This window comes from Globicephala melas, chromosome 6 (genome assembly GCF_963455315.2).
Source record: "Globicephala melas chromosome 6, mGloMel1.2, whole genome shotgun sequence".
Classification (NCBI taxonomy): domain Eukaryota; kingdom Metazoa; phylum Chordata; class Mammalia; order Artiodactyla; family Delphinidae; genus Globicephala; species Globicephala melas.
The window spans coordinates 33,186,469-33,200,366 of NC_083319.1; the positions used below are offsets into that span (position 1 = coordinate 33,186,469).

Genomic DNA, 13,898 nt, shown 5'->3' on the forward strand with positions numbered 1-13,898 from the left:
CATAGTTATTTCCTACTTTTGTTTGTGTATGATATTTCCAGTATTTGAACTCTTGTGGGTCTATTTCTTCCGTCTGTTTTCTCATTTACAGTGCCTCTGTGTAAGGATGGTTCCTTTTTATTGAAAGCTGTGCATTTCCTTGAGATTTTATTTGTGGAAATTCTTTAAGGTCTGAGATAAAGGTAGGTTCCTCTATCAAGGATTTGCACTAGTTCTTGCCACCTGTACCGCTACCAGTCTCAGATTAACCTAACAAATTATTGGCTTGAGTTTGGGGGGCGTGGGTTGTTTGTTGTTTACTGTTTAGAACACACAGGTAATATGAATTTGGGCCTCAAACTACATGAGGGGCAGATTGTGGTCCCACAGGCTCCGTAACGACATTAATTTCCCTTTTTTTGCTTAGCACCTAGGGTCTTGCAACCCCCTGGTGGTTGATGGGGTTAGTAGCTATTTCCCATTTACACAAACTGGGAGTGTAGACATTTGGGGGTTGACATTTGAGCCCCTAGACACCTCACCTTTACGGACGAGGTGTCTAGGGGCCTTGGATGGCCCTGGTCTCTGTAATTCATGATTCTCTGTCCTCTGTGAGGCCCGACAACAGAAGCTCAAGTCCACCTGGTTCAATCAATGCCCTCAGAGCCACAGCCAGCGCAGTCCTTCTTTCACTTAGTACTCACTTAGGATTTTTGCCTGAGACTCTCTTACTTTCTTGCCAGCTCATAAATGCATTTAGGAAGATATATTGCCTCTGCATTTAGAATTTTTTCCTTGGAAGGGTCAATCCACCAGTTAACAGGAATGGAACTCCTACTACCTAACATCCTGCAGACATCTTGAAAATCGCTATCCAGTTTTCTGTTAGAGCAGAATGCAGTTGTAACTGTTATAGGTCTCACAGGGGTTCAAACAAAAGCTGTTTTGCAATACAGTATGTGAAAAACCCTGCTTCTGGCAGTGTCTCTACCCCTTCTCAAACATTAAAAACATACTCACAGTCTGTCTCTCCCCACTCGCCTCTCAAGCTGGTTTCCCCAAATGCTTGGGTTACTTTTAAGAAAATGTTTTGGTTTTTGTTTTTTATTGTTTTGTTTTCACTTGGACTTTTGTTATGAAAGTCTAATTTTAAACACACTACCGACAAAGGATTGCTCTGTGGAAAGTTTCTCTGCTTTGAAGAACTTATTTATTTATTTAGATTAAGTAAACGTCCCACAGATACTGGAAAACAGAAGTGGACTCTTCCTGCTCACATGAATTTGTGAGTGTGTGTGTGTGTGTATATCTAATCCTGGTAGTTTACCTTTGCTCATTTTGACTGCTTGATCTGCAAAGACAGATACAGGTACATTAAGCTCTCCTTCCTGCTTTCCTCTTTCCCCAGAGACACATCTTCTGGGCCTGACCACCCTCTTTACCCCATAAGAGAGCCAAAAAGTAATGCCAATCTCCTGGCCCCTGTGAGTTAGGGCTGGGGGCTAGCAGGCTGGAGCTGTCTTCTCTCTGGCCCCGAGAAACAGTCCCAAGCTGCAGACTGTGGCTCTGTTTGCACCAGTCCTGCTCTCAGACAGCTGGACGTTAAGCAATCCCGGCCTCCCTCTCCGGGACTCGGCCTCCAGTGGGCTGATAACTAGGTTCTGCCTTGTTCTCAAGTCTAGGCTGCTGCACTGGTCACCTGTGTTGCCTACACCCTCCGTCTGGCCCAGACTCCTTTTTATCACCCCCTTTTCAAGACTGGAATCTCTGGCCAAAACCGAGCTCAGTGGATGAGTGTTTGCTCCATGCAGACGGACCTCCTAATGTGGTTGCCTCCGCTTTTCAAGTACCCATTGCTGCTCTCTCTTCGTCTGCGGAAGCGTCTTGCTCCTTGTTAGAATCTCCAGAGTGGACTGTCTGCACGTGGTCATGTGTCACTCTTCCCTCAGTTGCCGCCTGCCCTGACTAGACTCGGTGCCTCGCTAAGGTCGCTTACCCTTCCTCTGGGTTGGTCTGCCCTAGCCAGTTACATTGTCTCAGGGAGAGCCCAGCTTTTCCCCCTGGTCAGCCAGGAAGATTCCGTGTGGGCAAGACAAATTGAAGGTTTTCAATAGGTTGCCCCTACCCCTTCCCCTTGGATCAAATTTCCCTTTAACCACACGTTCTTAAAAAGTATAAAGAGAAAAAAAAGCCAGAAGATATGGAGCACACAGCCATGTGGCCTCTTTGTAGGAGATCTGCACAAGTTTAATTTTACACACACACACGCACACAGACACACACACATACAAATTCACTTGCACATTTAGAACTAGACATCCAAAAAACAGCACCCACATTTCATGAGAGAATTCAACAGAAACACAGCAGCACTGGGGAGAGCTTAATACAACTCTAAGTGGCAGATCAAGCAGTCAAAAAACGATCAAGGATAAATACCAAGGCTGAGTAAGCGCTCACACTCCCCCCACCCCACCCCCACCAACACACACAAGGTCACGTGTGCAAAATGCAGAGTACTTCTGTTTTTCAGTATCGATGGGATATTTACAAAACTGAATCATACATGAAGAAACCTCAACAAATTCCTCCAAAGCAGCAACAGTAGAGGATAAATCCCTGTCTCTGGTGTGTTTAAAGTTGGGCATTTGTAACAAAAGTTCAAGTGAAAACAAATTCAAAAACCACTTACAAAAATTTCCTAAAGTAACCCAAGCATTTGGAGACATCAGCTTGGAAGAGGGAGGAGGAACGACAGCCTGTGAGCATGCTCTCACAGTTGGAGAAGGGGAGATAACACCAGAAGCTGAATTTCTCTTGTACTGTATTGCCAATAGAGTTTGTTTGAATTCCCTTCGATACCAATAGCAATGAAGACTATTTCAGTGCCAGAAAAAACTGACGGTGACTTTTAAGTTTGTGCAATGGGTGGGGAGACGGGGAGTGGGAAGGTGGGGGCCAGAGTGGAGAGTGGACATTCCAACGGATCAGATCTCCCAACAGGTCGGGATGGAAGTTTGCACTTACAGGCAAGCAGGTGGCCCACAGCCCCCAGGGCAGCCTCCACCCAAGTCAGCAAGCACCAGCCCTACAACTCCTTCCAACCTACAGGGCAAGGGCAAAGGATCCCATTCATCTAATTATAGTATCTTGGCCACAAGCAACCTCTAAAAATTCTCTGGGCCCAAGAGGGATGCCGACTCTCTCCTGAAGGTCTTTTGCAAAGGAAATGGCAGAACCTACAGACCTGTTAAGTTACCTGAACTGGAAAAACTAGGATGAAGGAGGGTGAGCCTTAGTGGGCTTGAAATTCCCTGCCCTTCAGTTTGGGTGCCCCGTGTTTCCAGTTCCATCTGAATATGCCACTTTTTAAGCCAGACCAACAGGATCCAAGCAGCCATGCTGGCCCCAACCAGGTTGAAATTTCCTGGTGAACCTCCCCTTGGTGTCTCTCAGCATTCCCCTGAATGCCAAATGGCACGTTAAAGACATAATCGCACCCCCAACTCAATAGCCGGAGCTTAGATTTGATCTCATTAAATAAGAGTAGGCTGTTCTGTTCTTTTCCGAGCTCTGAGGCAGAAGCCTTGACGTATTGCTTTTTGACCCTTCTCTGGATCTGTTTCCTTATCTGTGGAAAGTATGGAGGGATGCTTGGGAAGACTAGACAGAGAGTTAAAGCTGCTTTCTAAAATCTGGATCCCCTACACCTGTGGCCAGGGAGGAGCAACATTGCCTCCTAAAGCCTCTGCTAGTGGAGATTCTTTGGTTTACAAGAGAAAGCCAACTCAAAAGCATTAGGCAAAAAACAAAAGAAGAAAAACTTGGCTGAAATACCAGAAAAGAACAAGGGCAGATGATGTCATTAGCTCTCAAGCTCTCTTTTTCTTCATCTCTCATCTCAGCCTTTTCTCTGCCTGGTCCTCATTCTCTCCTGCAGACATACTCTTGCAAGTATTGGGGTAGAGGGGATGAGCACCACCTTCTCCTGCCAGACGTTCTGAAACAAAATCCCAGGGATAGGGGCTTCCCTGGTGGCACAGTGGTTGAGAGTCCGCCTGCCGATGCAGGGGACGCAGGTTCGTGCCCCAGTCCAGGAAGATCCCACATGCTGCGGAGCGGCTGGGCCCATGAGCCACGGCCGCTGAGCCTGCGCGTCCAGAGCCTGTGCTCCGCAATGGTAGAGGCCACAACAGTGAGAGGCCCACGTACCGCAAAAAAAAAAAAAAAAAAAAAAAAAAAAATCCCAGGGATAGACTCTGAATGGCCCAGCTGGGGTCAGGTGCCCATCATTTGGGTCAGGGTTTCTCAACAGAGAGGTTACTAGCCTTTCAATAGGACAATTCTTTGTTATGGAGCACTGTCCTGGGAGTTGCTAATGTTTAGGACCCCCAGTCACTAGATGCCAAAGTGCTCCCCAGTCATTGTGACAACCACCACCAAACTGCACACCCCTCCCTTTCCAAGGCCAGGGCTGTGGGGTGCAATACTGCCTTATGTGGAGAACCACTGCCTTGTGCCAGACAGTGAAGCCAGGGTCTCGGGGCATGGTGATTGGTGCCCTTGTCACCTGCCCTTTCCTGTGGTGGAGATCAGGATGGATGGGCCATTGGGTTTGGCAACCCTGCCAGACACATAAGGCACCGGTGGTTGGGCAGGAGTCATTTCCCAAAGGAATTCTCACCAGGTTCCTATTAGCAGAAGGGATGCTGTGCAGACAAAGCCCCACGGCTGTTGGTTGCAGGCCTCTGCCCCCATCTTTCAGGGGAAACGTGAGTGCTCCCAAGGTGAAGCATTACCATCCGCCTTCCACCAACCAGTCCCCAGGCTTCAGTCACTCCACATCCTAAATCTCAGGACTCCAGCTCAAAACCGATCCCCCTTCACCTGGCACGGAGGCCCTCCTGGTCCCTTGTGTTTTTGACTCCTCTACATGCTCCCTGGACTTTGTCCCCAAGAGGCTGAGGGTCCCTACGTCCCCAGTCAGCACCAACAGTCAGCTGGACCGAACTTGCTGGACCAAACAAGAGCCACGAGGGAGGTTCTGCAGACTAATCACACCAGGGCAAGTGCTGTTTCTCTTGTGTGAGCCCATCAGAACCAGGCCATGTGGCATTCCCAGGGCCCTGGCCACCTTCAGAGTTCTGAGAAAAAGGGAAGGAGGGGTTGTTTCTTGAGGAGTCCCAGTGTCTTCATGGCTCCACAGCTGAGCTGAGGGATGAGGCACATGGCTGCAGGAGCCAGGTTCTGGGAAGCATCTCGTGTAAGTCAAAAGCAAAAGCTAGGACATATTTTTCGAAGAGATTTTGGAGAGCTGAGCGTTGGATGAGCGCTGCTCAGGTGGGGACAGAGCACACTAGCATGGCTAACTCCACCCCCAGGGTCTCACACCCAGCGCCCCAGAGGACAGTTCTTGACTCCTCCTTCAGACTCCAGAATGTAACTCAGACTCCTTCCTCATTTCCGTTAAGATAGTTGAGACAGCGTGGTACTTTCCAAAGGAATTTAACTGTGACGCTAAAGGAAATGAAAGAAGAAAATGCTGTAAACCCACCAAGCTTATAGGATCTGTGTCTCAGCTTCTGGAAGGTTCTATTCCACACTCTATTTGAGAGTTCCTTTTATGCATGACTCCGTAGTATTTCTGAGGTGGGTTTCTTCCTCTCAACTCCAACCAAAAGCCAGTATGGGGTCAGGTCTCCTGGACGCACTGCTTTCTCTCTCCTAGTCCTTATGGGTAGAGTTGAGTGGGGGAAGGGCGGGTATCCCCGGAGGGGCGAGACTTCAGCATAAGATCTTTCCACTCAACTGTTCTTTCCTTCTCAAACATAGGCAGGTCACCTCCTTTTAGCCTAGCTCTTTTTTCCTTCTAGGAGCTCACAGTATAGGGAGGGAGATGGCTACACATGATTAATACCTATTGTAGTGTCATAACTCCAGTAGAGCTGGACCACCTCCTAGCCCCCTTTATCATAATGTTTCATCAAAAGAAACAATGGTCTGACTTCCCCACACACGCAAAAAAGTCATATAAGTTTTTACTGAAAAGAAAAACTGTTAATGGTGCCAGAAGGATTACATTGAAATCTCACAATGTATCCTGTGCCACCCCATGCTCTTCCTTCTTTCCGAGAGGCCCTCTATCCATTCTAACGCATATCCAGTAGCCTCCTCCTTCCACTTCTCCCGCTACCCAGTTCTCTATCCCAAAAGCCTTGGGAATCTGACAGGCAAATGTGGACAAGGTCTTGGCAGGCTGCCAGAGATGGCAGGAGGGACAATTTGCTCCTGTTTGTGTCACCACGATGCAACAGTACAAGTGTGGTGGTGGCGGCCTTCTCTCTTACCACTCTTCTCTCTGTACATCCCCAAGCATTATTGCTCTCCCTGGGGTCTGTCCCACATCTTCTCACTTTGACTCAACTTACAGTCCTTCCTGGACAACCTCAAATGCTCCCCTGCCTGCCACCCACCCCTGGCATGGGCATGCAGCTGATTCCCAAACCCCTGTTTCCCTAGGAATTCAGCCTCCTAAGTATCCAGTATATAATATATTTTTATATAGGTAATTCCAGTATGTAAAGTACTCCTTAGGATTACCTGGAGCTTGAGACGGACCTGTGGCTGCCTACAAAGCTCTCTTTAGGGCAGCGAAACCATGACTTTTATAAGTAGGTTACTGATGATGTAACTTGGAAATTACCCTGTGTCTTATTTGTTTGCTCTTGGTCTCTCCTCCCTCCCCAGCAAATTTTGACCTGGGATGGAGGTGGGGTGAACAGTGAATAGCCCTTTTGTGTTTCAGACCAGATTGGCATCTCCAAAGTATTTATCTGTGAAATTTCCAGGCCCGTCAAAGGATTTGGTTGGATTCCCTAAGAGACAGATCCTTGGATTAATTGGGACGTGTGTCCCCCCAACTGTGGCCAGGGAGTGACACATCCTAACTGGCTGAGGCCGAGGATTACTGTCCATCCCTGAACCAACCATATGGCAACTGGCTGGGATTACGGTAATTGTTAAGGTCAGTCATGGACACTCAAACACCTAGAGCCCATCCAAACCACAAGGTGATCCCTCTGTGAACTTTCACAAGATAATATTTACCGCTTGCTACCGGGAACGCATGCTGATATTTTGTAATCCTAGCTTCTTGACCAGGTAATGCTCAATTCTATGTCAATTTTTAAAAATCCTGGTCTGAGCCCAGTAGATTGACTTCACAACTCACTAATGGTTCATGGCCCACAGTTTGAAAAGTGCCACTCTTAAGGTTTGCAGAAACTGCTTGCATTGTTTAAATGGTTGTTAAAATGTGTCATAAATTCTCCAGGAATTTAAGAGGGAAATGTGTAAGGAAGTGGAAGTTGGGTTAATAGAGGGTACAAGGTCATTAAGGGGTGGTACTTGCCACTTGTGACTCAGAAAAAGCCTTGAGAGAAGACACTTTTGAGCTCCAAAGTGGGACTCCAGCTTCAAGTAATGAGACAGTCCACTGGGACTATCCCCCTGAATAGATCAGATTTGGGACTACAAGGGACTCCCCTGGAGTGGCAGTATGGGCATGCGACACAGCTGGATGCCCTGAGCTGTTTTGTTCTACGATTTTTCTTAGCCAGAACCCAACTCCAACCTCTGAGCAGACTTCTTCAATTCTTTGGAGAGCATGGTGAGCAGACAGAGGCTTTCTTGGTCACGCTAGGGCCAGGCTAGTCCAAGCACCTACTGTGAGCAGGGCAGTGTCTGTGTATGTGGAGGATGTGCAGGAGGAGTGAGGATAAACAGGCCATGTACCCATTTATATAAAGTTAAATGACATACATAAGTAAATCATATATTTTTCAGGATACATTCATATGATAAAGACAAAATTCAGAATAGTGGTTGAGATTGAGAGAGAAAGATACAGGGAAGGGACACAGAGGGTCGTTCAACAGTTATGGCAACGTTTCATTTCCTAATCTGGTAGATACATGTCTGGTTGTTTTCTTATTTATTAAACATTAACAATGCAATGTAGACGCATTGTGTATATACATATACACACACCTATTAGGTATGTATGACAAAAAATATAATAAGCCATGAACCCTATGCTTAATGAGCTCACAGACTTAAGTGGAAGACAGCCATAATCACAATGAATATATTACACATGAGATCATAAGAAATATAAAGAAGCAATTCATTCTGGCTAGACTTATGACTTTGGGTAAATTATTTTATTTCTTGAATCCTCAAGCTTTTCAGATACATTTTACAGATAGATAGATGTTAGATAGATAGATAGATAGTAGACAGACGATAGATAGTAGACAGATGATAGATAGATGACAGATATATACATATACACATATATAATAGGTTTATTGTGAGAATCAATTGATACGTGATGCTTGAGAAAATCTTTGACAAACTGTGAAACACTTTAAAAATGTGAGGTAATATTATCACTTTGGGCATATTTTCAACTGTGCATTTCTTCTGTGAAAGCACTACCCCACAGTTTTGGGCTCAAGTGGCAGTCTAAAGGAAACAGGTTGTAAGCAACTGTGAATTATTCTCAATCTAACAAATTTTGTGTCTAGCACGATAAAGATGCAAATAAAGACGACATTGGCTACCAGTGAATAGCTTGTGATTGTCAGATCAGGGACTTGGAGCTTAAGGGCTCCATTGGGACCCAGGACTCGGACTAGCATGCTACTGGGGGTGGGGGAGGGTGTCAGAGCTGAGAGGAGCGTGCTGTGCTTCACCTTCCCTGGGGGCTCTTTCGGTCAAGTCAGCAGACCCCTGCCGCCGTGATCACACTGGGCCCTCGCAGGTGCTGCGTCTCCCCAGTGCTCTGGTCTGAACGTGGACACAAATGCCTTCCCCCAGCTCTCCTCAGCCTCTGAAAGCACAGGAACACGCTGGCTTCTGATGCTGCCAGAGTAGGCTCTCTTTCAGGATCGCTGGACCCTGTCCTCTATTATATGACACACCTAACATCGGCCAGATGCCCAGCCCAGCTCTGCAGGTCCTGATTTCTGGCTCCTTGCCATCTCCTTTCCACCTTCAGGTGTCGGAGGCTTGTTCTCCAGAATAAGGTTAGAATTTGTTGTTAAGACCTAAGAGTTCAGGCTCAAGGACCCTACAGACAAACTGACGCCTAAACTGAGGCTCCGAAGATTCTCTCTCCCGGGATAGAATATGCCCCAGAGCTTGGGGGAGACTGAGACCCCAGGTTGGAATCAGGTAGTTTATCAGTCAGAGTCCCAGCTGGACAGGTGGCACACTCAAATGGGGTCATTGGAGGGGAGTTTCATAAAAGGATTATTTTCAAAGAGATGGCCAGGTATGGAGAAACCACAAGGGAGAATGCAGAACGCCAAGGGCTCATGGAGGCACTGGTAACAGAAGGTGCTCTTACCAGCACAGGCCTGAAAAGGGAAGGAAGAGCTACTGGTGCCTGGAGAGAGAGTCCTGTGCAGGGAGCTGCTTGATGGGAGCTGAGCTTTTCAATGGGGGAATGCAGCCAGACCTAGAGATCCCATAGACAGGGAACCCGGCAAATAAGTACCCTAAGTTCACTCTTCTCCCTCCCTCCTATCTCCAGCCAACTGGCCTAACCTAACTGGACATCACAGGGCAAGAGAACCCACTGCTGTATTCCAGATGGATCAGGTTGCAGGGCACAGAATCAGGTGGGTCTGGAGGAGCAACTGGCTCACAGCCTCGCTGTGAAAGTGGGGGCAGCTCGACAGGCCTGCAGAGCCCAACAGTCAAGATGGGGAACCCAGAGGGTACCAGGTAACAAAAACACAGTGAAACAGTAGATTTGGGAAGACTACCTTCAGACCACAGGGATTCAGAGACAAAAAGGCCATTGGGAGGTGAGGGCACATCCTGGATGGCTGAATTCAAGTGTCCCGTGTTTAAACCAGGACGAAGTTACATCTTTGCAGAGATATTTTTGGCATGCAAGAATCGAATTCATTTAGCAATTTCACTTGAAGCAGCAGGCTGAAATTTCCCATCAACTGCTTTCAAGGACATTTACAAGCAAATTTGTAGCAGACACTCCCTTATAAGCATCCTTGAGTGACTTAATAGAAAGATCTTCGTGCAACAATTCAGAAGACCTCAGTGATAGACTTCACTCTGCCTCTAACTCACTGGGTCCTTTAAATCACCCCCCTTCCCCTCTCTGGGCCTCAGTTTCCTTCTCTGTAATGTGAGAGGGTTGGCTATGATCTCTAAGATCCCTTCTGATTCTGGCACGCTAAGATTTTAATAGAAACTATACGATCAGGACAAGTCTTGACACATTGGTCTTGGCAGTAATTTTTTTGGATAGGAAACCAAAAGCTCAAGTAACAAGAACAAAAATAAACAAGTGGGGCAACATCAAACTGTCAATAAAAAGCTTCTGCACAGCAAAGGAAACAATCAACAAATGAAAAGGCAACCTATGTAATAGAAGAAACTATTTGCAAACTATGTATCTGGTAAGCGGTTAATATCCACAATTTATAAGGCACTCATACAACTCAATAGCAAAAAAAAAAAAAATACAAACCACAATTTTAAAAATGGTCAAAGGACCTGAATAGAAATTTTTCCAAAGAAGATATACAAATGACCAACAAGTACATGAAAAGATGCTCAACATCACTAATCATCAGGGAAATGCAAATCAAAACCACAGTGAGCTACCACCTCACACCTGTTAGAATGGCTATTATCAAAAAGACAAGAGATAACTAGTATCAGAGAGGATGTAAAGAAAATGGAATCCTTGTACACCATTGGTAGGAATGTAAATCGGTGCAGTTGTTATGGAAAGCAGTACGGAGATTCCTCAGAAAATTAAAAATAGAACTACCATATGATTTAGCGATCCCTCTTATGGGTATATATCTGAAGGAAATGAAAGAGGTGTCTACATTTCCAATGAAAGAGGTGTCTACATTTCCATGTTCATTGCAGCATTATTCACAATAGCCAAGATATGGAAACAACCTTAGCGTCTTCCAACAAATGAATGGATAAACAAATTATATATATATATATATATATATATACACATAATTCAGTCTTTAAAAAGTAGGAGATCTGCCATGTACAACAACATAGATGGACTTGGATGACATTATGCTAAGTGAAATAAGCCAGACACAGAAAGACAAATGCTGTATGATCTCACTCATATGTGGAATCCAAAACTGTCAAATTCATAGAGGCAGAAAGTAGCATGTGGCTACCAGGGGTGGGAAGGTGGGGGAATGTTGGTCAAGGGATACAAAGTTGCAGTTATATATAATGAGTATGTTCTAGAAATCTAATGTACAGCATGATGACTATAGTTAATAATACTGTATTGTATTGTATACTGGAAACTTGCTAAGAGAATAGATCTCGGGTTCTCTCATCTTACACACACATACACACACGAATGGTAACGATATGGAGAGATGGATATGTTAACTAGCCTGACTATAGTAATCATTTCACTATGTATATGTACATCAAAACACGTACTTTTTTTTTCTGGCTGCACCACTTGGCTTGCGGGATCTTAGTTGCCCGACCAGGGATTGAACCCAGGCCACGGCAGTGAAAGTGCTGAGTCCTAACCACTGGACCACCAGGGAACTCCCAAAACATGTACATTTTAAATACATATAATTTTAATTTTTTATAAAAAGGAGAACCAGTCATGATGATGTATCAGCACAGCCAACTTGGCAGTTACTATGTGATTCCATTTTGCAAGTTACAAAATTGTTTCTTTGAATTTGTTTCTTTCAATTTCTTTAAAATTGCTCAATTTCTCTAACGCAGCAAAGAGGCAAGAGAAAATAATTGCTTTGCAGTGGACTCATGCCCATGAAAACAAACCCGAGTGTACTGCTGCTAAAAAGAACCCAGTCTGCCACAGTTCCTATTTATTTGGTTTTGGAGCATTGGACAGAGCAGAACTGAGGGAGGCGTGATACACCGCACTGAGTCATCACCTGAAATGGCTTCCACCTCCAAGAGCCTCCCGCAGGCCGGGCTGCAGGGTAGGCCTCCTCTCACAACTTCCCCCTTAGTGCTATTTCTCCACGGAAGAAAACCCCTGCGCTCACTTCCTCATTACAATTCCTGCCGACAAAGTTCACTTCTCTCGTCTCACCTAGAAAACAAAACCAGCGTCTGAATGTGTACTCTTTCTCTGGTTCCTGGCATTAAATCTGACTTCCTACGAGAGGGATTTGCTGTGTTTCCCTGTCCACCTCCTCCTTTCTTAAGGGAGAGCACACTCACCTTCTTCCTTTAGAGATCTGCTCCTCCCCTGCTTCAGCCAGGCCGTAGATTTTACTGAGGCTGCCAATCACTGATTCTTGACCCCTGTCCGCACAGATGATGATGCAACCTGCGCCTGACCAATCACAGAACCCCATCCCCGGCCTCCAGGACTGAATGAGGAGACTGATAAAAAGCTGGGGCGATCAGCTGGGACTTACAGCCAGTAAAGCAGGGGGGAGGAAAGAGACACCTTCTCATTGCCTAGGCATAACTGAGCTAAATAATATAAGCCAGGAGCTTCCGGTGGTCGTAGCTTCTGTGCCCTGTCCTTGCCAGGATGAAGCCAACTCAAGCAAGAGAAAATGAGGCCCGAGCACAGAGAAAAGTCAAGGTGAGTGATGGAGGCAAAAGGATGGGAGCCGGAGGGAGAGGACTTGACGATGTTATTTGTTTACTGGACACAGTGATCTCAGTGCCAGGCCCACCTTTCTTTTTTTTTTTTTTTTGCGGTACGCGGGCCTCTCACCGCCGCGGCTCCTGCCGTCGCGGAGCACAGGTTCTGGATGCGCAGGCCCAGCGGCCATGGCTCACGGGCCCAGCCGCTCCGCGGCATGCGGGATCCTCCCGGACCGGGGCACAAACCCGTGTCCCCTGCATCGGCAGGCGGACTCTCAACCACTGCGCCACCAGGGAAGCCCCAGGCCCACCTTTTACAGGAGCCAATAACTCTTCTTTTTTAAAATTAAGCTAGGTATAGCTTGATTTCTGTCCCATAACCAAAGAAGTCTGAATAATACAGAAATTGATACCTGCAAAGGGGGACCTGTAAGTAATAATAGACTCTAAAACGTGGAACTGGCGAGGCAAGGTGGTGAGGAGCCGGGAGGATGGGGAGAGGCTGGCCTTCCAGGCCACGGGCTGGTAAGCAGCCTGGCAATATTTGCCAGCTGTGAGGAAAGGTCTAGGTCAAAAGATGTCAGGGTGTCAGAGTGGGTTGGCTCTGCGCTACCCAAAAGGATGCTTCCGTCAAAGCCGGGCTGTTTGAAAGCAGTAGGGAACAGCAGGGAGATAAAAGGGAGGTCCTTCTCCTTGCAGCAAGATTTCCAGGGTGCAGAGATTTTGATGATTCTTCCTTAAAGTAATTCAACAGCAGAAATCTGTCGTTGGGAAGAGGGGTACCCTGGGGAGCTGGAGTAAGAGGGAGAATCTCATCCTGAAACCCCACTGAGTGGAACACAGCCCAAGGCCTGTGGGGACCTTCATCACCTTGCGGAGCTTCAAGTCAGCTCAGGCCAGGAGGAAGAGTCCCCAGAAAATGGACCCTGTGGTGAAGAGCAGAGATCCCTCCACTCTGGGGTCCAGATTGCCACTGCTCAGTGGAATTCTCCCAAGTCCCCCAAGAGGTAGGACCAATAGGAGGACAGAAGGAATTTGCTCCTCTGCCAGAGAAATGAGTTTTTGGTGTCCCTGTGCAGAAGAATGGGATGTAGCTACTCGGCAAATGACAACTAACTGGAATTGTTTCCCCTTCCCCCTTTTAAATAGAATTTCACAAACATATATGGAGTGGTTCAATGTACCATTTAATCACAGGTGGCAAGAACGTGAGTATGGCCAATTGGCCTCTCAACTAGAACCTGATCAAA

At 46.5% G+C, this 13,898-nt stretch overlaps 1 protein-coding gene across 1 annotated transcript in view; it reads right to left on the minus strand.

The window, feature by feature from the left end:
• Window positions 1-12,297, minus strand: part of TGFBR1 (transforming growth factor beta receptor 1) — a 93,970-nt gene extending 81,673 nt beyond the window's left edge. The window contains exon 1 of the mRNA XM_060300700.1: window positions 12,271-12,297. The gene's annotated coding sequence lies outside the window, so the exon portion shown is untranslated. The remainder of the gene's footprint in view (window positions 1-12,270) is intronic.
• Window positions 12,298-13,898: the final 1,601 nt, after the last annotated feature.